This window comes from Hemiscyllium ocellatum, chromosome 15 (assembly GCF_020745735.1).
Source record: "Hemiscyllium ocellatum isolate sHemOce1 chromosome 15, sHemOce1.pat.X.cur, whole genome shotgun sequence".
In the NCBI taxonomy this organism is placed as follows: Eukaryota; Metazoa; Chordata; class Chondrichthyes; order Orectolobiformes; family Hemiscylliidae; genus Hemiscyllium; species Hemiscyllium ocellatum.
This window is the reverse complement of record NC_083415.1, coordinates 54,809,010-54,831,312: the sequence shown is the minus strand read 5'-3', so window position 1 is coordinate 54,831,312 and position 22,303 is coordinate 54,809,010. Positions and strand designations below refer to the sequence as shown.

The following is a 22,303-nucleotide window of genomic DNA, read 5'->3' as shown; positions in this document are numbered from 1 at the left end:
GCTCTTTAACTTTATTATTTTTAATTTCACTGCCAATGACATTCTAATTAACCACCAGGCACTGAGGTACAGTCGCTTATCTCAAAATCTCAGTCTTGTGTAAATATAACAAAACTCTCGCTTTTACTAAATGTGTTTACTTTGACACACCACAAGCTTATAACAACATTTTATTTTCTCTCCCGCCTGATAACGATTTCCTGGCCCTTTCCACCAACAGATACAATTTACAAGGTTAATGCAGGAAGCGAAGCGAACTGGAGCGACCGGGGAGGGTGGTATCTCAGGGACCTCTCAACGGCGAAGCGCAAATGCACTCAATTTTCGAGATTACTTCTGTGTTTTTTTTACGCTGAGGAATGTGTAAGACGATCAAGGTGTGAGAGGGAATTCCCAAGGCTAGTATGAGGTTTTTAAAGACAGGAGGAGGGGGAATCCCTTCGAAATAAACAATACCCTGGCAACCAGAGAGAGAGAGAGACATGACCGTCAGCCACTTGGAGAGAAAGCGATCAGCAGCCACTCAGCAGAAAGGGACCAACAGGAGCAAGAATATCAGGTACAAAGGCGCTCATTTTAAACACAAACACACACAGCCTTTGGCTCTGGTCTGGTCGTACAGAAAGCAGGATGCCGTCAGAATTCATGACCGACCCCAGAAATACCAAAAAAACCCCGACTGTCTTTGTTTAAAAAATGTGACATTACTTTTCCAAAACAAAACACTAGATTTCCACAACATTTGATGCGTCTGAGCAGAGAAAGATGTACTGGGAAAGGAACAGCTGTCAGGACAGTTGTGATGTTTTGTGTATATGATTGGGTGGCAAGTGTAGTGGATTGTATTTATCATTGACAATTTTTAAAGAAGTGTTTCAGGGTTTAAAAGCCCTGAACCACTGAACCCCTATATATAATGGACAGGCAGGTGTTGGTTTCCAAGACACTGTGCCCTTATCCCTTGTAATTACCCCTGACAGCAGTGAGTAGAGTCCACAACTCCTCCTCTATTTAAAGCCCCCGAAAGTGCAGACAACTTCCGAAGTGTTTTGCATCGTTCGTAAGGGTTGGTGACGTTATCCATCACGTGTGTCAGCGTTCTGGCGTCCGATGGTTTTTTTTGGTGGTATATGTAAATCCGTATCGTTTTCGTTTCGTCTTTCGCTGTGTGTGTGTATGTGCTTTTACATTTGGAGGGTTTTTTCCCCGTTTTTTTTTGAAAAAAAAGTAGCATTGGAAAGCCATTACTCATCTCCCACGACAAGATCAGACACACACACACACAGGCAAGAAGCAATTTCAGCAACGATCGTGCAAAAAGGGGTTGTCTCTCTCGGTGTTTGAAGGAGCGAGTTAATTATAGATATAGCTGTAGGACAGGCAGTCCGAGCTGGGTGAAGAGGAGGAGGAGGAGACTGCAACTGGATCGTGGAAGGGGGTAAGTTGTGTTTTGAGCTGCGAGAGCTGCTTTGCTACTTTAACATTGATACTCGGCTGTTGTCACGTTCTAGAAGGCGCTACAATGTTGCCAGTTTTGCCTGCGCCCCAGTCCCAGTCCCACTTGGCTCCGTCTGTGTGACACACACACACACACACACTCTCAAACACATCTCCTGCCTTCAGTCCACTTTTTTTTTGGTTAAAAAACCATAAAATGTGGCGACTCAGACCTAAGGAGAAAAGTAACCAAATAAAAATGGCGGCACAGCCACAACCGGAGGTGTATGTAACGATCCGAATGGGGGGTAGGGGTGAAATGATTTGGGGGGTGGGGGTGGTGGATGGGAAGTGGGGGTGCTGGTGGTGTTAGGGAACCGCTCTGTTGAGCACGGTGCTCTTTCCTTCTCCCTCCCACTACCCTCTAACTTGACAGAGGGTGCCCAAAACACAACTGACTTCTATTCCAACCTCCTCTTGCCCACTCAAAAACGAGGGGGAGGAGGTGGTGAAGCAAAATAATAGATTAAATCGCAGTTATCGAAGTAAATTGACTTTACCCCTGACTGTCCGAGAAGTATTGGTCCCCCTCACCACACCTCTTGGAATTGGGGTAGGTGGATGGAGTTGAGGGGAGAAATAGATCGCACTGATATTGATTGAGGCTGCAGCTGACCACACTGGAACCAAGCAGCGCTCTGCTGACTCTGTCCGTTCAGCGTTTCCCTGCAGGGACCAGTCTGTGGCTTATTAGCATGTTCGAGTGCACACATGTCATTTATATTGCTGTACCCAACACTGTTTTTAAACGGAATCGCAACCATATAACAAACTACAGTTACTGTTTAACATTGTAATAGTTGGATGACAGGGGCTGTCTATGAAAACAACCGTAGCTCTAATCTAGGCATTTGTCATTTCCTTTCAAAAAATTAAACGATTCAATCTTTTTAAAAATGCAAATAAAAATTGTTAGATTGGGCATAATTTGTTTACTTTAAAAATAGAGGCCCGTTCCCGTAAATGTTTCAAATAGACAGCATCTGATTTGCTACTTTTTTTTAAAGGGACAGGGCTGTTTCTTTGTTTTCTGTTTGCGTCTGGCCTACTGTAAATCAAGACTAGGAAGGATTTCCTGACTGCACATGCGTCTTAAAGCACGAATGACTCACATGGGTGTTTGGTAGACTGGGGACGCTGAGCCTTGGAAACAAGCCTGAGAACGGATGTTGGCAATAGGATTGGAACTCTCATTTGAAGTATGACAAGGCATACTGTTTTAATGACTTGTACAAAGGCTTTCGGAAACGATTGCAATTCTGCAATCTTTTAAAATATGGAGCTTAAAATTTCTGAAAATGCATTTATTTGCTGTTAACCAGTGTTTCCCTGTTTCTCAGAAACACATTTGTTTCATTTTGAGTCAAAGTACCAGCTCTGATTCATCCAACAGATCTTAGAGATTGGCAATAACATGGAGTTACACAGAAGAGAGTAATTAGTTTTGCCATCATTAATGTGTTGACATTTAGAAGGATAAAGTTTTAACGACCTTTAAAGTTTTTTTGGCCATCCCACTCCATACTATACTGCATAATTTAACCCCCTCCCCCAAACACGTCAGGCAGAATGCCAGTGCAACATTGGCCAGTTGCTACAGTTATGGGGATATGGAGCTGTTGGGAACTTGATTTTGACAAGCTTGCCTCTCATCGTGTATTTCTTCACACTTCCCTCCCCCAGCCAACCCCCAGCCCCACCCCACCACTACCCATTCAGCTAAGGAGCAACTAACAAAACACTGTGTCTGTGGGAAGTGGTTGGGAGTGCTGATCTCATTCCCAAAACCAAGCCTGTTTCCATTGGAAAATTTTAACCTGATGTAAATTTTTTCCAGATTCCATTCAATTGCTTTCTAGTCAGAGGTGTGTATGAGGTGGTATTAACCATGCTTTAGAGGAGGGGATAATTCCACTTTTTTGAAGCTTGAAAGAATAAAGGTGGTTTTGGTACAGGTGAATATACTGATGACACATTGTTATGTTCTCGTTTTCCCTTTTATAAAATTTCCGACTTTTCCATCACTTGTATGTCTCGGTCTCCTCTTCCTCTTGCTCCTTTTATATGCCACCCTACTTCCTTCGCCAGTGTCTTTGCTTCTGAAGTTCACTTTTGCTCCGCTCTGTGAATGTGTTTGTCTATTACATTTATGCTGCGGTCTTTTGTATGTGGTGTTGCCTACTCTAGCTGACTGATCCCCTAAGCTCTCATCACATGACCTTCTACATCCAACCACTTCTCCTGGTCTACCAGCCTTTCTCCCATCTCCAGTCATTTCTGTATGAATAAGTGAAAGCAGCTAATGAAAGAAGTGTGCACTTTCTAAGGCATCTTTTTTCCTTCAGTTCTCCAAGGCTACTTATAGTAGTGAATAGCGGATCAATTTTCAAATCCTGAGATTCGAGGCTACTCCTGGAGGGAGGGTCCATATGAGTTTGTCTGTCTGTCTGTCTCTCTCTCTCTCTCTCTCTCCCCCCCCCCCCCCTCTCATTCACCACCGTATGCTTTTTTTTGTCTCGTTCTGTTTGTATTCCTTGGTTTTTATGTCCATTGACTTCCCACATCTTCTGTCCTTCCTCTTTCTTTCCCATTCATGCCTTTTCACTTCTGCTTTGTTCTGTCCCCCCCACCCCTTGCCACCCGAGCTTTGAGTCACCAACCAGCTGTTCCTTGTACATGACGATCTCCACACTCGTGCCTTTTTCTCTCTCCCCCCTTCCCCCGACTCTTCTTCCCAGCTCGCCCCCTCCCCCGCCTCACCTCCTATATAGTATAAAGACAGCAGCTTGTGGATAGGGCTGTACACTTCAGAGTTCACTAGAGTCCAAACCACTACCTCTGTCCTGAAGGAGGAGCACTGATTTGCCTATAACATCTCTCCTTGCGTCTCTGTGTCACTACAGCAGCACTTTTATAATTAATGCTTCATAGACTGGATACAGGAGAGCAGCATCTGTATACCAGCTTCTCGCATTACATTGTTAAAACTTACATCATTATTGTTGCTGTAAACTCACCGACCACATTACAGTGCATCTGCAATTCCACTGGCATAAGGGGCGTGTGCTTCTTGATATGGTCCACTGCTCTCTCTGTTTCTGTCTCTCTGCCTCTAAGTCCCACACGCTGCCCCCCCCCCCTCCAAGGCCCCATCCACTTGTGCTATCACACACCCTCTCAAGTCCCCAACACACCGCATGCCCAGTGATGCTGCCCCACCTCCCCCATGCCACACCGAACTCCCACTGTGCCCCTCTCAGAACACTACATACCCCCTCACTGCTCCCACCACATGCCTGTCCTACACCACCCCAATAGCTCCAACTGCACACTACCTACATTCGCCCACACATACCCCATCACCTCCCCTCCTTCAAACCCTCCAACCTCCCTCCATCCATCCACACCCCACCCCTCCATCACCGCCACTTCACAACTCCCATCACCCCCCACTCTTAACCCGTGCAATTCTTCACCCCCTGCTTTTCTTCACCCCCCTCCCCCCTTTCACTCTCCCCCCCCCTTTCACTCTCCCCCCCCCTTTCACTCTCCCCCCCCCTTTCACTCTCCCCCCCCTTTCACTCTCCCCCCCCTTTCACTCTCCCCCCCCCCTTTCACTCTCCCCCCCCCCCCCCCCCCCCTTTCACTCTCCCCCCCCCTTTCACTCTCCCCCCCCCTTTCACTCTCCCCCCCCCTTTCACTCTCCCCCCCCCTTCACTCTCTCTCTCCCCCCCCCTTTCACTCTCCCCCCCCCTTTCACTCTTCCCCCCCCTTTCACTCTTCCCCCCCCTTTCACTCTCCTCCCCCTTTTCACTCTCCCCCCCTTTTACTCTCCCCCCCTTTTCACTCTTCCCCCCCTCTCCTTCACTCTTCCCCCCTCTCCTTCACTCTTCCCCCCCTTCACTCTTTTCCCCCCTCTCTCCTTCACTCTTTTCCCCCCTCTCTCCTTCACTCTTTCTCTCTCTCTCTCTCTCTCTCTCTCTCTCTCTCTCTCTCTCTCTCTCTCTCTCTCTCTCTCTCTCTCTCTCTCCTTCCCCCCCCCCTTCTTCCACACCCCCTTCACTCTCCCTGCACCCCAGATTCCCTGATACCCCCCCTTTCCTTCACCCTCCTCTCTGTCTCCCCCCCCCCCCCCAAAATCCCCCAGGAGAAGCCTCTGTGCCCCCTTATAAAGTTCCTTCCAGATAGTTCCAGCAGTGAGTGTGTAATAAGACGCCAGGATTCTGGTGGCTGTGATTGTCCTATTGCGTTGAGCAACTGCATTTAGAGTCATAGAGGTGTACTGCAAATTCACTTACAACTCAGATTTCTTTTTCAGTTTTTAGGTGATAAACCTGGACACCAATGGTGTGGTAGCTCATTGAATTTTGCACCTTCTGTGCTGTTGCAGAATCCTAAATAATTTAGCGACTTGCGCCTGTATTCAGTCATGGGTTTCAGCTACACTCCCACATGCTTGTACGTATTTATAAGCAGTAATACAGTTCTGCCCATTTCTATTGTTATTGCCACATAGTGCTTTATATTGGCTATTCTTGGGATAGCTACGGGTGGCTGTATGGGTCCAACCATCCTCCTCCTCCTCCCCTAACCCCACCACCCCCACCTCCTGCTGACAGTGACATCGTGCAGTATTCCTGCTGTGGGCAGCTTCACCCTTTCCCACCCTGCCCTTGGGTTGATATTCCTATTGGAACAGAACTGCACAATACCACCATTCAGAGGATTTGGAACAAAATATCTGGTCCTAATTTGCCTCTGATTAGCAGATTTATTTTTGAAGTATTGGTGAACCATAAAACATATGATGAGGTGGATAGGTGAACTGTGTGCATGCAGGTATATCTGGCTATGACTTGCTGTCAACCTGATGTGATGGATTTTAATGACTTTAAGGAACTGAATCATTTTGCTGGCTGCTTATGTCTGGGTCACATTCCTCCGGCTCCCTACCTGCATACCAAAGGCACTGTTTTAATGGACTTCTTTGAGAATCTCAAGTGTTGAGCTAGGCTGAGTACACTATTAACTATGTAATTCCTCCAAAATGCTACAATGTCTTTTTCAGGCTTTTCTGAAAAATCGCACTGTTGCAACGCATTTGTTTTGTTTTCAGGCCTATTACCTGCTTTTGTGGCCTGGTTTTGAATTGAAAACAAGAGTTGTCCTTCAAACAAAACCACGCTGTCCTTTCAATTAATGTACTTTTTACTGATGCATTCCAGGGACTTAATTAAACACACTTCCAGCTGTTTTGCATTTTGTGAAGCATTATAGATCACTGAGCAAATGATCGGGGAAAAAAAGCAAATTGTTGCTTCACCAGCAGTGATTTTCAGATTTTTAAAGAGGAGGGACTTCATTTTGATTTTAAGAAAATAATGTGTTTCATTTCTTTTGGGGGGGGGGGGCGGAGTTATTCATTCTTCTCTGCTTTGCTGGTTTACCTCAAATCTGCTGTGGTTATTTGCTTGCTCTTCACTATCACATAGCACTGCCAAGTCTTCACTTTACAAGCCTTGGTGGTGAATATGTCAAGCTTTTCCTAGAGTCATAGAACCCCTACAGTGCAGATCGGCGCCATTTAGTCCACCAAGTCTACACCGACCCTCTGAACAGCATCCCACCCTATATGTGCAATCCCACATTTACTACAGTCAACCCACCTTACTACAGGGCAATTTAAAATTCCCCAGTCCACCTATCCTGCACATCTTTGGACTGTGGGAGGAAACTGGGGAGCACCCAGAAGAAATTCACACAGACACAGACAGACACCCAAGGCTGGAATCGAACCCAGGTCGCAGGTTCTGTGAGGCAGTGGTGCGAACCACTGAGCCAGCTTGCTGACCTCATTGCCCCAGTCAGATCATGTCCACTTGCCTCGTCTCCAATGGAAATGCCTGGACAACAACTAACAGGCTGATTCCCTGGCCCCTTCCCCCGCCCCAGTACAGTCTTGGGATACTGGCTGATTGTGCTGCCTCCATTGTCCCTCTGGCTGTCATGAGCTCAGGTCAGCACAGACCATGGATTGAGGCTTGGATTTTTTTTACTCCACTGTAAAGCCTGTATTTCATTTACCCACCAATCCATTCAAGAAGCTAGTGACATCTTTTTGGAGATGCTTTGTTTCGCGTGTGCCTCTGGCTAAAAATTGTCAGGATCTTAAATAGCCAAGGAGCCAATGTTAATGAGTTGAAACACTTGTTCCATTGGGAGGGTTAGGAGCACGATACTCAGTTCAGATTGCCCTTGCCCCCAGTTTCTGTGATTTCCTCTGTCAGACATCTGTTACTATTCAATTTGATGCAGTTGATGCTATATGTCCTCGCTGAAATCTTTAACCATGTTCACTGAAGTAATTATTTTCCTGTAATCACTATTATTAAGTGGAAGAGCCCATTTACAGCTGTGTTTTATTCAAGGCAATTCTGGTCAGGGCTCTGTAAATTTTTAACCATGTATAAATTGTTATTGTACAAAATATATCCTGTAGGTACACAGGGTCATACTGTGCCCTGAAGATGGGAATTATGCCAAATATCTTCAACCAGCTACATTGCTAATGAGTGAACCAATTGTAAAAACATTTACCTTTTGCTTGTTGTATTTAATGTTACAGTACTTTAAACTTGGCCAAGAAGTAGGTGCTGCAGAGGCTACTGAGCATCAGGCTTGGAGCTGGAGAGGAAGGGAAGTGGGACATGGGTTGGGGACAGGACAGGATAGGGTGTCTGCCTTTCTGTGTCATTGATCAGGGAAAAGCTACACATTTTCTGATTTCCCTGTAGCTGTTCGATGCTAGCATTTCTGTCAATTTATGATTGATAAATTTCAAGTTATGTTTGTTAAATGTCTTTCTCAAATGTCCATGTAAAGTTGTATGCTGCTCTAACAATGCTGATTACCAGCCATGAAGACATTTGTTCAACTTTACGTATTTCTCCTGTTTATACGGTGTCCGTTTTCCAACTGTTTCACACTCTGTGCCCAACTACTTGGTGTTTGCTGTTAGAGATTACACGGTGTGCCTTTGCGTTTGTTGCTCCCCTTGTGGTAACAATAATCTGCGTGGTGAATTTCGAATACTTCTCAAAATTGGCTGGAAAAACGTGGGCTATTTAGGCTCGAAGGAGCAACTAAGTGGGGCTCTTCAATAAATATTGGCACTTGGACACAATGTGTCCTTTTCAGCAGATTTCCAAACTTTTTCACTTATAGATCCAATAAGAAATTCAGGTGAATCCTTTTCCTGAAGAGATTGATTAGATTGTGGAAATTGCTACCACAAGGACTAGTTGAAGAAAGCAGCTTAGATGCATTTAAAGGGAAATTGTTTAAGTACATGAAGGATAAAGGAATTAGATAGGGTCAAATAAAGTAGACTGGGTGCAAACTCACTTGAGGTATAAATGCTGTCACAGACCAAATGGCCGAAATAGCCTGTTTTGTGCTCTCGGCTGTATGGAAACATATAGAAAATGTAAATCACTGACTGCTGTTTTTGGATAAGTTATAATATTGAGACCAAGGAGAATTGATACAAATACAAACTTAGGACTGGTAGCAAAATTGTTTTAAACCTGAATTAACGGATAGGAAAGAGAAGGTGAATGGGCAAGAAGTTTGGAATGTCCCTTTCCAGATGGATGAGCCAAGGTGAGTCATTCATTTCAAGTGCATGGAAATATTTTATGAAGTGGTGTATCTTGGTGGAAGCAATTCTATTGTGAAGCAGTTAAAATTAAATCTATGACACATATAACCTTATTGCACAGAGTTCATTCCCTCTCTCTTTTTTTTAAATCTGAGAAATCTATAATGCTCACCTATAACTAGCTTTCAGAGTGCTGCTCCTTCATTAGGTGGTTATTCCACAACTACCTGATGAAGGAGCAGCGCTCCAAAAGCTAGTGCTTCCAAATAAACATGTTGGACTATACCCTGATGTTGTGTGATTTTTAGCTTTGTCCACCCCAGTCCAACACCAGCACCTCCAAATCATGCCCACAACTCAACCACTCCCTGTGCTGACTGCAAATCTCTTGACCAGCTGGATATGGAGGGAAGATCAAGAGTAGGCTATTCAGTCCCTCAAGCCTATTCTACCAGTCAATGAGATCATAGATTTTGATGACTCAATTCCATATGCCTGCATTTGACCCAGATCCCTTAATAACTTTGGTTAACAAGGCTATCAATCCATGTCTCTGCACCCCGTTTTCAGGCAGGGGTGCTGGAAGGGAAGGTAGTTGTCTTCCTTTATACCGCAGTCAAGCTAAACTGAAAGGCAGGTAACGCACTCTCCACCTTCCCTAATGTGGCTTTATCACTGGTTGTTTGGGGTGGAGGTGGGGTTGTGTCATTTAGTGGGACCAGGGCGAATTGTTACAGACTCAGTCTCCTTTTTGAAAAAAACTTGAAGCCCAGCCAAATCACTACTACCCAGGATACCACGTGAACATTTAACACTGGTGGAGACTACGTACTGCTAGGCCCAGAAGGTTTAAACTTGAAGGGAAAGGTCTTGTGATTGTACACTTATAATACCCCGATATTGAGATCAATTCATTGACTTTTAGAATAGAGTTATGTGCTCTGTTTCTCAAAACAAAGTTAAATCATACGTGCAACTCTTTGTAATCCAAGTGAGCCGTGATGATTATGTAGTGATTGAATCATATTGGGCTTTTATTTGCATAGAGACTTGAGCTGCTCCAGGATTTCCTCAGTAAGTGCTGGATGTTCTCGCACATTTGCAGGGCTTGTACCACACCCCATCTATTTATTCAGCTTAGTGTTTTGTTTTTCAGGGTTGAATTAGATTAGATTACTTAGTGTGGAAACAGGCCCTTCGGCCCAACAAGTCCACACTGACCCGCCGAAGCATAACCCACCCATACCCCTACATATATCCCTTGCCTAACACTACGGGCAATTTAGCATGGCCAATTCACCTGACCCGCACATCTTTGGACTGTGGGAGGAAAATGGAGCACCCGGAGGAAACCCACGCAGACACGGGGAGAACGTGCAAACTCCACACAGTCAGTCACCTGAGGTGGGAATTGAACCCAGGTCCCTGGCGCTGTGGGGCAGCAGTGCTAACCACTGTGCCACCGTGCCGCCCTAACATCATCAGCATTTGGAAATCCCACTCCCTGATCTCAACTTGCTCCTGATTTTTCCTTCAGGAAGCTGGAGGGTCAAGCAAATGGGATCGTGCTATGTAGTCTTCTCAAACAGCCTGCTGCAGCTGGGCTGTGCCAGGCTCTTTGTCGACTGCACTGGTACTGGACAAGCTACTTTCTTTATTGTACTAGTCCTGAATAAATAAGTCAGACATGAAAATACAGGGATGGACAAAGCTGCTCTAGAATGGGAGAGCTTCAAGTGAGTCTGCCATTGAATGATTGTGTGTTTGGAATTCTATTTTTAATAATATTTTTCATATCCCATGAAAATCCAGGCTTTAATACCTTTTATAGCCAATGATATACTTTCTGAGATACACTCCCTGTTATAGAGTCAAATGTTGTAGAGTCACTCACATATAGCAAGATTCCACAAGAAACGGATTCACCAAATGGCTGAATTGATTTATTGTCAGACCTGAATACAGTGAGAAAAGGACATAGGGATCATAGGGTGTTTAGATAGAGTGAGGCATATAGATTTAGGCTGCACAGGAGGTGTACAAAAGCAAGATCAATGGTTCTGAGGAAGGGTCACTCAACCTGAGACATTAACTCTGATTTCTCTCCACAGATGCTGCCAGACCTGCTGAACCTTTCCAGCAATTTTTCTATTCTTGTTTAACATTAACATTGAATTAACATTCATCAGTCTGATAACAGCGGGAAAGAAGCTGTTCTTGAATCTGTTGGTACATGTTCAAGCTTCTGTATCTTCTGCCTGATAGAGGGTGGAAGAGAGTATCCTGGGGTGGGAGGGATCTTTGATGTTGACGGCAGCCTTTCCGTGGCAACAAGATGTGTAAATGGAGTTTATGGTTGAGAGTCATAGAGTCAATAGAGATGTACAGCACAGAGGGAGGTTGGCTTCCGTGATGGCTTGGGCTGTGCACACAACCTTTTGTAATTTCTTGCAGTCCTGGGCAGAGCAATTGCCATGCCAAATCGTGATGCACCCGGACAGAATGCTTTCTATGGTGAATCCAAATAAGTTAGTAAAGGTCCTTATGGACATGTTGAATTTCCTTAGCCTCCTGAGGGTGAAGAGGTATTGTTGTGCCTCCTTGACTGTTGCATCAACGTGGGTCATCCAGGACAAATTGTTGGTGATCGTCCCTCCTCGGAACTTGACCCTTTCAATCTCTCCACCTCAGCTCTGATGGTGTAGATACGGGTGTGTCCTTCTTCTTTGTTCTTGAAGTCAATGATTAGTTCTTTTATTTTGTTAACATTGAGCAAGGGACTGTTAGCATTGCACTATGACACAAAGCACTCTACCTCTTTCCTGTATTCTGAATCATCATTGTTTGATGTCCGGCCTACAACAGAGATGATGTCGGCAGATGGCTTTCAGTGAAATTTTGGCCACACAGTTGTGTTTAGGGAACACAGTAAGGGGCTGAATACACATCCTTGTGGAATGCTAATGTTGGGCATTATTGTGGTGGAGATGCTGTTGTCTATCTTCACTGATGTCTGTGTGTCAGGAAGCTGAGGATCCAGTTGCAGAGCATGGAGCCAATATCAAGGTCTTGGAGTTTTGAGATAAGTTTGGCTGGGATTATAGTGCTGAAGGCAGAACTGTGGTTGATAAGTAGGAGCCTGGTGTGGATACCCTTATTGTCCAGATGTTCCAGGAATGAGTGTTGGGCTAGGGAAATGGCATCTGCTGTGAACCTGTTTTGCCAGTAGGCAAATTGCAGGGGATTGAGGCAGGCGAGAATCTGAGCGGTGACTAATCTCTTGAAGCACTTCATGAATATGCAGGTCAGAACAACTGGGTAATAGTCATTGAGGCACGGTGCATGTGTTTCTTTGGTACTGGGATGATGGTGGTCATCTTAAAACAGCTGGGGACTTCAGATTGTAGCAAGAAGAGGTTAAAGATTTTAGCAAATGCTTCCGCCAACTGGTCCACACAGAATCTGAGCAGCTCCACTCTACTTCGGCTGTCAGTGCAGCTAATTCTCTCTGCCTCTGTCTCTCTCTGTCTCAACTTAATGACACACATGAGATTCTGAGGGGGACTGGATAGGGAGAACATTCAAAGAAGACCCAATGGACTGAGTGGCCTGTATCTTGTGCTTTAATAGTTTCTGCATTTTTAAAAGATTATGTCTTTACATTTGTTCAATATCAAGTTGGATTTTTGATAGACGAGAGAGTAGATGATTATGGGGTGCAGACAGAAGTGTGGAGCAGAGACCCTGATCAGATCCAGCATGATATTATTGAAGGACCAAATGGCCTACTCTTGCTCCAGTGTTTCTGTGAGAAGTGGTTGATTCTGAACTGCCCTTGAGGGCAATTTGGGATTGTCAGTGAATTCTGGCATTGCTTATGGTATATACATCCCACAAACAAGTTTTAAAAAGCGACTGTTATTATAAAAGCTTCTTGATTAGATTACTTACAGTGTGGAAACAGGCCCTTCGGCCCAACAAGTCCACACCGACCCGCCGAAGTGCAACCCACCCATACCCCTACATTTACCCCTTACCTAACACTATGGGCAATTTAGCATGGCCAATTCACCTGACCTGCACATCTTTGTGACTGTGGGAGGAAACCGGAGCACCCGGAGGAAACCCACGCAGACACGGGGAGAACGTGCAAACTCCACACAGTCAGTCACCTGAGTCAGGATTTGAACCCGGGTCTCAGGCGCTGTGAGACAGCAGTGCTAACCACTGTGCCACCGTGCTGCCCAAAATGTTCTGTCCTAAAATGGAAAGAATCATTTCACATCTTTCAAATCTCGCTAATTGCCTAAAATCAAGGCCAAAGTGGATTTGAAATATCCCATTGCTTCCTGAGGCAGAGCTCCTGGTTTTCTCCAGTGATTTTAAAAAAAAATCCTTCATTAAGACCGAGTGCCTGTTTCATTTTGTCATAGAGTTGTAGAGATGTACAGCATAGAAACAGACCCTTCGGTCCAACCTGTCCATGCTGACCAGATATTCCAACCTAATCCTGTCCCATTTGCCAACATTTGGCTCATATCCCTCTAAGTCCTTCCCATTCAAATGCAATATTTAAAATCTTGTATGCTGACACCCGTCTTGAGTGTAATTTGGCTGCTCCTTTGCTTCTGTTGTGGTGACTGAACTTTAAAATGTAATTAATTGATCTTCAGGCCCTAAAGAAGATGCTAGATAAATGCAAATTCTCTCTCAATTTCAGTCAGTATGTGGAGAGCCAAAAGAAAAGCCTTTATGCAGGAGCTGAACAAAGGGTTTCTGATCAATGCTGCTTTCTGCTGAATTAGCTGAGCATAGCAGGAACGGTGGTAAGCACACTACTCCTCCTCACTGTGGGCTGGAGAGGGTGAGAATTTGATCAGGGTTCCACAGTGGAGTAAAACTACCCCAGCACCACTTCCGATTCCCAGCTGGGAATGTGGGAATTGTGGATGTGTGGACGTATGGTGGAGTGTGCTTGCAAGCTATACATCCAGCTGCCAGCCTCAGCAGAGGCTCGGGTGTGATGAATGGCTGGGTGACTTTGCTGTTGTTTCTGAGATGAACGTCAACAGACATGGGAGGAGGTGAACAATTTGGTTCCTGTTGTCCTTTTCCTTTTTGGGGGGGATGGGGGCAGGAAACTTAAGGTCCCCATTTGGTGCACCTTCAGCTCCAGCCTCGTTTTGAGTAAACGGGTGAAGAGAGTTATCCAGGGGTTGTATTTATTTGTTATACACAGGAGTTATTGGGTCCTATAACTTTTAACATGGCTACATATCCACAGTGTTTTCCCTACTTGAAAGTACTGCAGAAACCAATATCAATACGTCAGCAGAGGTATTGTACTATTGTATTCTTGACTCTGAGGCAAAAATACGTATGGATCACAGAAATTAGTTTCCTGCATTGTCACTCTGAAGTCACTTGAACAGAAATTATTATCACATCTGCAACCTAAAACTTTGCATTCAAAATAAGTTTGATTTGTGTATGGGTTTATGAATTGATGTTGCTTGGGGGTTTGAACATAGACAAGGACTCTTGTTTTTCTCTTTTGCATCCAGGAGCGTTCTTCTACACAACTGAGTGTCTCCCTCTCCCCTCCCCTCCCCTCCCTCTCCCAACCCCATCCCTCATCAAATCACTCCAGGTATTTTTTTCATTTCTTAACCACCATTAGTAAATCGCTGAGATGTTCAAATTGATCAATTTGCAAGAAAAGCATTTTAAGGGCAGGAGGCATTCCTCTTTCAGCTTGCTTGTTGCCTGAGAGTGATCAGTACTTAGACTTACACACACACCAGGAGCCCTCTTTTTGCACAGTGGTACTGTCCCTACCCGTGGACTAGGAGGCTTGGGTTCAAGTTCCACCTGCCCCAGAGGTGTGTATTAGATTGCTTAGAAAAATTAGTTTACATTTTAAAAAAAAAACTTGAAACTTCTGTTGTAATAGTCAATAATGGCTTTGCATTCATGCTGACATTAGTCTCCCTGAAAGCCGTGATTTGCATGAAGGCCAGGTTCATAGGCCTCCACCTCACTCAGAAAGTCATTTATATGGAACTCCGATCAGCAGGGTAAGTGGCTTTACAGGTATCACAGATTGGAAAAAGTGAGGTCTGCAGATGCTGGAGATCAGAGCTGAAAATGTGTTGCTGGTTAAAGCACAGGTCAGGCAGCATCCAAGGAACAGGAAATTCGACGTTTTGGGCCAGAGCCCTTCTTCAGGAATGACAGGTATTGTAGATTACTGGACTTTGCCTCTGCCCAACTTTGACAAATCATCTTCACACACATTCACCATCATTAAGGGGTAAATGGGAATTTCAGGTACTTTTTTTTTGCTTTGGTGTTTTGTTCCCCAGCCTCTTTCCAGGCCCCCATCAGCTGAAGCTTTGAACCCCAACATTAGGCTCTTCAACAACAGTGATGTTAGAGAAATGCAATGGCCAGATTTGCCAATGCTGATATTTTGAAACTGGCTCTTCATTGAAAACCCAGTCAGATGCAGCAGCTTAACTCTGAGGGGTAGAACCTGAAGCTTTCCATTTTTGTGTGGCTCAGTATCACGGCACACTCTGTACTTGGCATATCCTTGGAATACGATTTTCGTCAATACCTGTTTATGTGGCTGGCCTCCAACCATTCTCCCCTCCCCCAGCCCCTTAAACTCATCCAAAACTCTACTGCCTGTGTCTCAGCATGTACCAAGTTGCACTCATCCACTTGACCCCCAGTCAAGTGTTTTTTAAAAAATTCCCACTTTTATTTTCAAATCCCTCCATAGCATCTGTCCCTCTCTGTAACCTTCTCCGCTCCACTCCTGCAACTGCCTTCCGAGATTTCTTCATGCTTTCAGTTCTGACCTTTTGCACAGCCCTTATGCTTCTCACTGCCTGGCTCCTAAGCCATGGAATTTCCTTCTCAAACTTCCCCAGATCTCTCCTCCTTTTGAGATGCTTCTTAAAACCTTTTGGCCACCTTGCATGGCTTGGTGTCATATTTGATTGCCCTCTTATGATGCATTTTGGAGCATATGACTAAGTTAAAGGCACTTGAGGAATGGAAATGTGTTAAACTGATTCAGTGAAGGTTAACTCGACTGATATCGGGGTTGGAGGTCTAATGGAAAACTATTTGGTAGGCGTGTCTTGGAGAACGAGAGGTGAATCTTATTGAAACATAATATCCTGAATGGACTTGACTGGTTGGATACAGAAAGGATGTTTTCCCTGATTGGAAGGATTAGAACTAAGGAACACCACTTACAAATTGGAGGGCCTTCCATTTATAACAGTTGAGGAGAAACAGTTTTCTGAGGAATATGTGTCTTTAGAACACTCTTTTCCTTTCGCAGAGCCCAGTTGAGGTGGGGTTATTGAATATTTTTAAGGCAGAGCTGGATCCCTGATTAACAAGTGAGTCAATGGTTATATTGCCCATAGTGATCGGTGATTAGTGGGACAAGTGTGTTAGCCTTGGGAAATGTAGGGTAGGGGAGGTGGGTCTGAGTGGAATGCCCTTTGGAGGATTGGTGTGGACTTGTCAGGCCGAATGGCCTGTTTCCACACTAGGGATTCTATTAATGAGGAGTTGAGACCATAATCTGATCAGCTATGATCTCATTAAATGTAGACAAGCAGGAGGCTGGAAGAACACAGCAAGCCAGGCAATATCAAAAGGTGGAGAAGTCAACATTTTGGGTGTAATATGATCTCATTGAATGACAGAGTAGGCTAGAGGGGCCAAATGGCCACCTACTCATGTCACCAGAAAAGTAAGTTGTTTCAGTTTGTTTTGTCACTTGTGTGTTTCTGGGCTGTGCACATCCCTTTTTCATTTTCAACAAAATTAAACTGAAATATCTTGGCCACGCACTTCCAAGTTTCATATTGTTTAAACGTCAGTGGGCTTTATTGATGAGAATGATGTGAACTGTACAGCTTGTACATATGTGGTGCTTTTTATTTTGTTTTTAATATTGGTGTCTGTGATCCTCATGACTTCACATGAACAATGAAAAGGTTGAATAAAGTACAGTGTTAGGACAAGCTTTCCAAGAGTTCTGCAATAACTCTTCATAGTTATAATGCATTTTGAATATCCTGGGGAGGTTGAGGAAGAATAAGAGCTGTAGCTGGTGGTGGGTGGTTATTGCAGCCGTCGTGTTGGGTCAGGTTTGGGAACGCACACGGTGAGGATGGGAGAGGCCTTTCCTGATTGGCTCGCCGCCCTGGCTCTTGGGAATCTGGCTGGGTGTCAGCCACAATCTTTTGTTTGTGTGGAATCATTACACTATTCCCGCATTAACCTAAAACCGAAAGCCTTTCTGGTTTTGTTGTTTTTTCACGTTTAAACAGAGGGATTGTTCAAAGCTGCTGCGGCTACATGAAGCTGGTTAATTAAAATGGGAATGAACAATTCTATTTAAAGGTTTGATTTATTTACAATTCCTAAATGCTGTGACCACTGTTAGATTTCCTCCTCTCTCTCCACCTGGATGGGACTATGGGGACAGATTCTACTGTAGTAAACCATTCCATCTGCTGTTTTCACATGAGCTGTCAGTGTCTAAGCTGCGGACTATATGCTGGAAGCTGATGTAAGCTCCTATTTATACAACACTGACCAGCTTTAATTTCCATCCAGGCTTGATGGGAAACCTTTGTTTGTCTGGGATGGGGTGGTGTTGGTTGGGGAGAAATTGGAGAGGGAGGTGAGTAGTGCAAAAGAGATTTGAGTCCAAATTAGAATTTGTTCCCATGTTCAGCAATGCATGAAGGCTAAATGTGCCTCCATCAATAACTTTGTTTGTCTTAGTTAATTGTTTATGTTTTGAGAGGCATTTTCTTTATCAGTCAAAATATTAAGCTTTGGACTTTTTGTTACATTTTTAGAGGCCATATGGAAATCTAAGCTGTTATACAAAGCAGAGCAGCTGATTTCTGGCCATATCTTAGTCAGCATTCCCCTTCCAACCAGTGCTGGCTAAAAGATGATGACCTGATCATTAATTGCATCTGAGAACCGTGCTGGCTGGAAACACTCAGCAGGTCAGGCAGCATTCTCTGATAGACAAGCAAAGTTAATATTTCAGGTCATTGACCATCCATCAGAACATCAAACATGTAAATTGTATTAGTATTTCTGGAATATTCCTGATAGATTAAGCTTGCTTACATAAGTGATTGCTACATTGCAAAAACAGTTCCTCGTGTGATGAGATTTTTCATGGGTGGTATCTAAATTTGTTATTTTTAGTCTTGCAGTTCTCTGGCAATATGAATATTATTCCTAATGTAAATTTAAAATAGTGGCTCGATCAATTTACTGGCTTCTCAAGATTTCCCCAACCATATGTGACCTTCAAATGATCATCTTTTCATCAAAACTAAATTAACTTGTTTTTAAAAGGCATGTTCCCTAAGGTGTAAACTATAGTGCTAGTGCCATCCATCGCCCCTTTGTCAGAATGTTGAGGGCTTGAATTCCGTTTGGGAAACTAGAGCACAGAATTCAAACTGACATCTCAGCGCAGTGTTGAGGGGGTGCTACATTGTTAGGAACCACATTTTGGATGAAACATTAAACAGAAGGCCAACTGCCTGCTCAGCTGGACGTAAATAATCATATCTTGAGGAAAAACAGGGCTCACCTATTTCCCTGGTGTCATGGCCAATATTATCCCTGAACCAACATCATTAAAGCAGGTAACGTAGGCATGTATTTCGTGAGTGTTAGTGGCAATTTGCAACAAACATCCCTAATCATTTCTTGGCGAAAAACTATGATACTTCAGATTAGCTGCAAGTTCTTTGTGAAGTCCTGAGGTTGTGAAAGGTGCTACGTAAATTTAAATCCCTTCTTTCATGTAAACTGCAATGTCTGTCACTTCAGCATACATCATCATGTTCACCCGTTTAAATGTGTTCAGGTTGCAGAAGTATTTAATTGTTAAAGAAAGTAAATCAGACTTGGTGGAAATAATTAAGAAACCTGCTTGTCTTGCCTGTTACTCCAACAACTGATCCCACAGACTTGGATGCAACTGGAATGGGAATGGTAGTATATTCCTTGTTATTTGAAAACCATTTCAAGCTCAAAGTGAATTCATTGTTTTTTGGGGTGGGTCTTGTCACAATTGCAGAGTCTGACATGGATGCCTGCAGAATCAGCAGTTCCTTGTTTAGTTCTTGGGGAATCTTCTGGACCCCTCTGATGTTGTGATTTTGGTGAACAATAATGGCCCTTGATACTCTGCTGACCCAAACTCCTTTGGTTTCTTCCACTTGAGCTAGTCACCTGGCGTATTCTTGCAAGAGAGCGAGAGTCTGCAACACATGCACTTATAAGACTTATTTTTTTAAAAGAGCGACCTTGTAGCATTTTGAATTGACCACCTTGGTAACATTTTGCCTTCGGGCAGTTCCCTATGGAAGAACTCCTTTGGGATTCTGTAGTCACTCACGAACAAGACCTGGCCTGCCTGGCTAGGTTGACCTGTGTGGAACGTGCTGCTCGTGCTGTGGAGCCCACCATGATGAAGGATTTGATTTTTTTTTGAGATATGGACATATCTTCAAGTTAAGTGGAGAACCTGCCCTTGAGCATCTGTAGAACATGCAGTACAACTGAATAGAGCATGAGGAGGAGCTTTATTCATTTTTGTGGTATTCTTGTGGCATGAATTTGATGACCTTTCTCACCCCTCCCACCACTCCCAACTTCAATATCTGGAATGGTGGACACCTACTCTGTTCTGCTGTTCAACATTGGCACTGCATTGCACTTGTCTTTATTCACTGCGATAAATCCTGCATCTGTTCATTTCTTTCTATAAAATAAATGGGTCTTAAGAGGAAAGTACTTTTCTTCAAAGGATATTGTGCTGTTGCATGTTCCTATTGATATCACACTGAGCAGCTTGTGGTGGAGATTTTAGTGTGCAGATGGCAATCTCAAATCTACTTGATTTTAAATGTGAGGGATCTGACCCAATGATTCACGGAGCAATTCTCCGCTTACTGTATTGAATGCATGTGGGAAAGGAAGCTTCTAGGTTTATCAGAATTTTTGCAGTGTTGATCTAAAGATCAGTTGTTTATTGATTGTGTTGCAAAATGTTGCTTGGGCAATAATAGTCATAGAGTCAGACAGCACAGAAACAAACCATTTGATCCTCGTAAGTTTTAACAATTTCTCTGTAAATCTGATTGAATCTGCTAGTCATCTGTTTAGTCACTGTCTGTCGGACAGACGCAGGCACACTGATCATATAGTCTATTTCTCAGATATTGCTCCTATTTAAGAGACATGTAGGAGAGGAAGGAATGGGAGAGATAATGAAATATAGGGTATTTTTATTGGAGTCGGAATATTGCCAAGTCTCTTCTATGCTGGGTGCTGTGTATACCAAGGATCAGTTACTTGTTCAGGTCAAAATGAGGAAGATGTAAAGTGTAGCTTCAAGCAGTAGTATAAGTTGCAGTTGCAGCTCAACAGAAAATTTGGAACAAGCTGTGCACCATTGGTAGAGTTGTAATCACCAATTCACGTCACGTTAATGACCAGGCAATGATAATTTCTAATGAGAGAATCCAATTATCTCCTCTTGAGGTTCAGTGGTTTTGCCACCATCAACTTCTTGGGGGTTACTCTTAACCAGAAACCTAACTGCAACCTCCAAGCTTTTTCTCATTCATTCACAGGATGTGAGCAACACTGGCTAGGCCAGCACTTATTGCCCAGAGGACAGTTAAAAGTCAACCACATTGCTGTGGGTCTGGAGTCACACGTAGACCAGAGGAGGTAATGATGGCAGTTTCCTTCCCTAAAGGACAATAGTGAACCAGATGGGTTTTGTGGACAATCAACAATGGATTCATGGTCATAATTAGATGCTTAATTTTTTAAAAATTGAATTTACAATCCACCATCTGTCAGGGTGGGATTCGAACCTATGTCCCCAGAATATTATGTAGGTCTCTGGATTAATAGTCCAGCAATATTACCAGTAGGACATCATTTCCCCTTAAATGTAAATACTCTGGGTATGTGAGCAAGTCAGAGCTAGTTATTTGACAGCAAATATCTTGCCTTGCAACTCCCCAGAGCTTTTATGCCATCTACAAGCAATTATAAGTCAGGCACAAGATATAAAATCCTCCACTTGCCAATGCAGCTTCAACAACATTTTAGCTAGACACCACCCAGAACCCTGGTTGGCATCTCATCTTTCACCTTCAACATTTGCGGTCTCAACCACCAAATCTCAGAGGCAGTCATGCATACCATCTAATGAGATGCAGTGCTTTGGTAGCATCTCCCAAACCTGCGACCTCTACCCAGACTGAAGGGTCTGTTTCTGTGCTGTATAATTATATAGCAACAGATACCTAGGAAAGACAACATCAAGAAGTTTCTCTAAATTTCATACAATCTTTGAAGTACATCACCATTCCTTTACTGGGTCGGAATTGCAGAGCTCCCTCCCTAGGGGCACTATGGGTGCACCTACATCATGTGGACTACAGCAGTTCAAGAGATTTGTCTCACCAACAATTTATCCAGATGTACATGACAGTTAAGGAGAGTGACAAATGATGGGTCTTGCCATTGATGCTCAAATGCTATGAACAGTTTAAAAAAAAACGAAAACTTTTCCAGTAATGTGTGCTTGATACGATGGCCTTTTTTATTGCATTACTTTGAGATGAAGTTAAAAAGAAAGTGTATCCACCTAAATTTCTCAATCATAATCCTAATTGTGCAGCAAAATGGTTTGATGCAGCTCATTAAATGTTTTATTGAAGGCAAATCTATTCGACTGAGTCAACAATTGATAAATATTGTGAATCGATTTTGCAAAGCATTGATATTTCCTTTTTTAACAAAAGAGCAATATCTTTGTGCTTGTTGCTCTGCTTCCCCATTTGCCTCTCTCAACTGCCCAATCAATGGTATCACCAACTGAAATCCAATTTTAAAACTGTATTTTTCAAAAAGACTCAGACATAAACGGCGTGCCAATGGTGCACAGCTTGTTCCAAATTTTCTGTTGAGCTGCAACTGCAACTTATACTACTGCTTGAAGCTACACTTTACATCCCCTTGGAAAGGGATTTTGTTCCCAGTGTGATGTATTCC

The 22,303-nt window shown here is 43.7% G+C and overlaps 1 protein-coding gene across 6 annotated transcripts in view; it reads left to right on the top strand.

Annotated features, from left to right (window-relative positions):
* The first annotated feature begins 532 nt into the window (after window positions 1–532).
* LOC132822985 (zinc fingers and homeoboxes protein 3-like) overlaps window positions 533–22,303 on the top strand; it is an 88,852-nt gene continuing 67,081 nt past the window's right edge. For 5 of the 6 annotated variants that reach the window (XR_009645486.1, XM_060836481.1, XM_060836485.1 and 2 more), the window contains exon 1: window positions 1,237–1,438. The gene's annotated coding sequence lies outside the window, so the exon portion shown is untranslated. Of the gene's footprint in view, window positions 560–1,236; window positions 1,439–22,303 lie in introns of those variants that run through there. The other variant, XM_060836482.1, reaches the window with a different exon arrangement.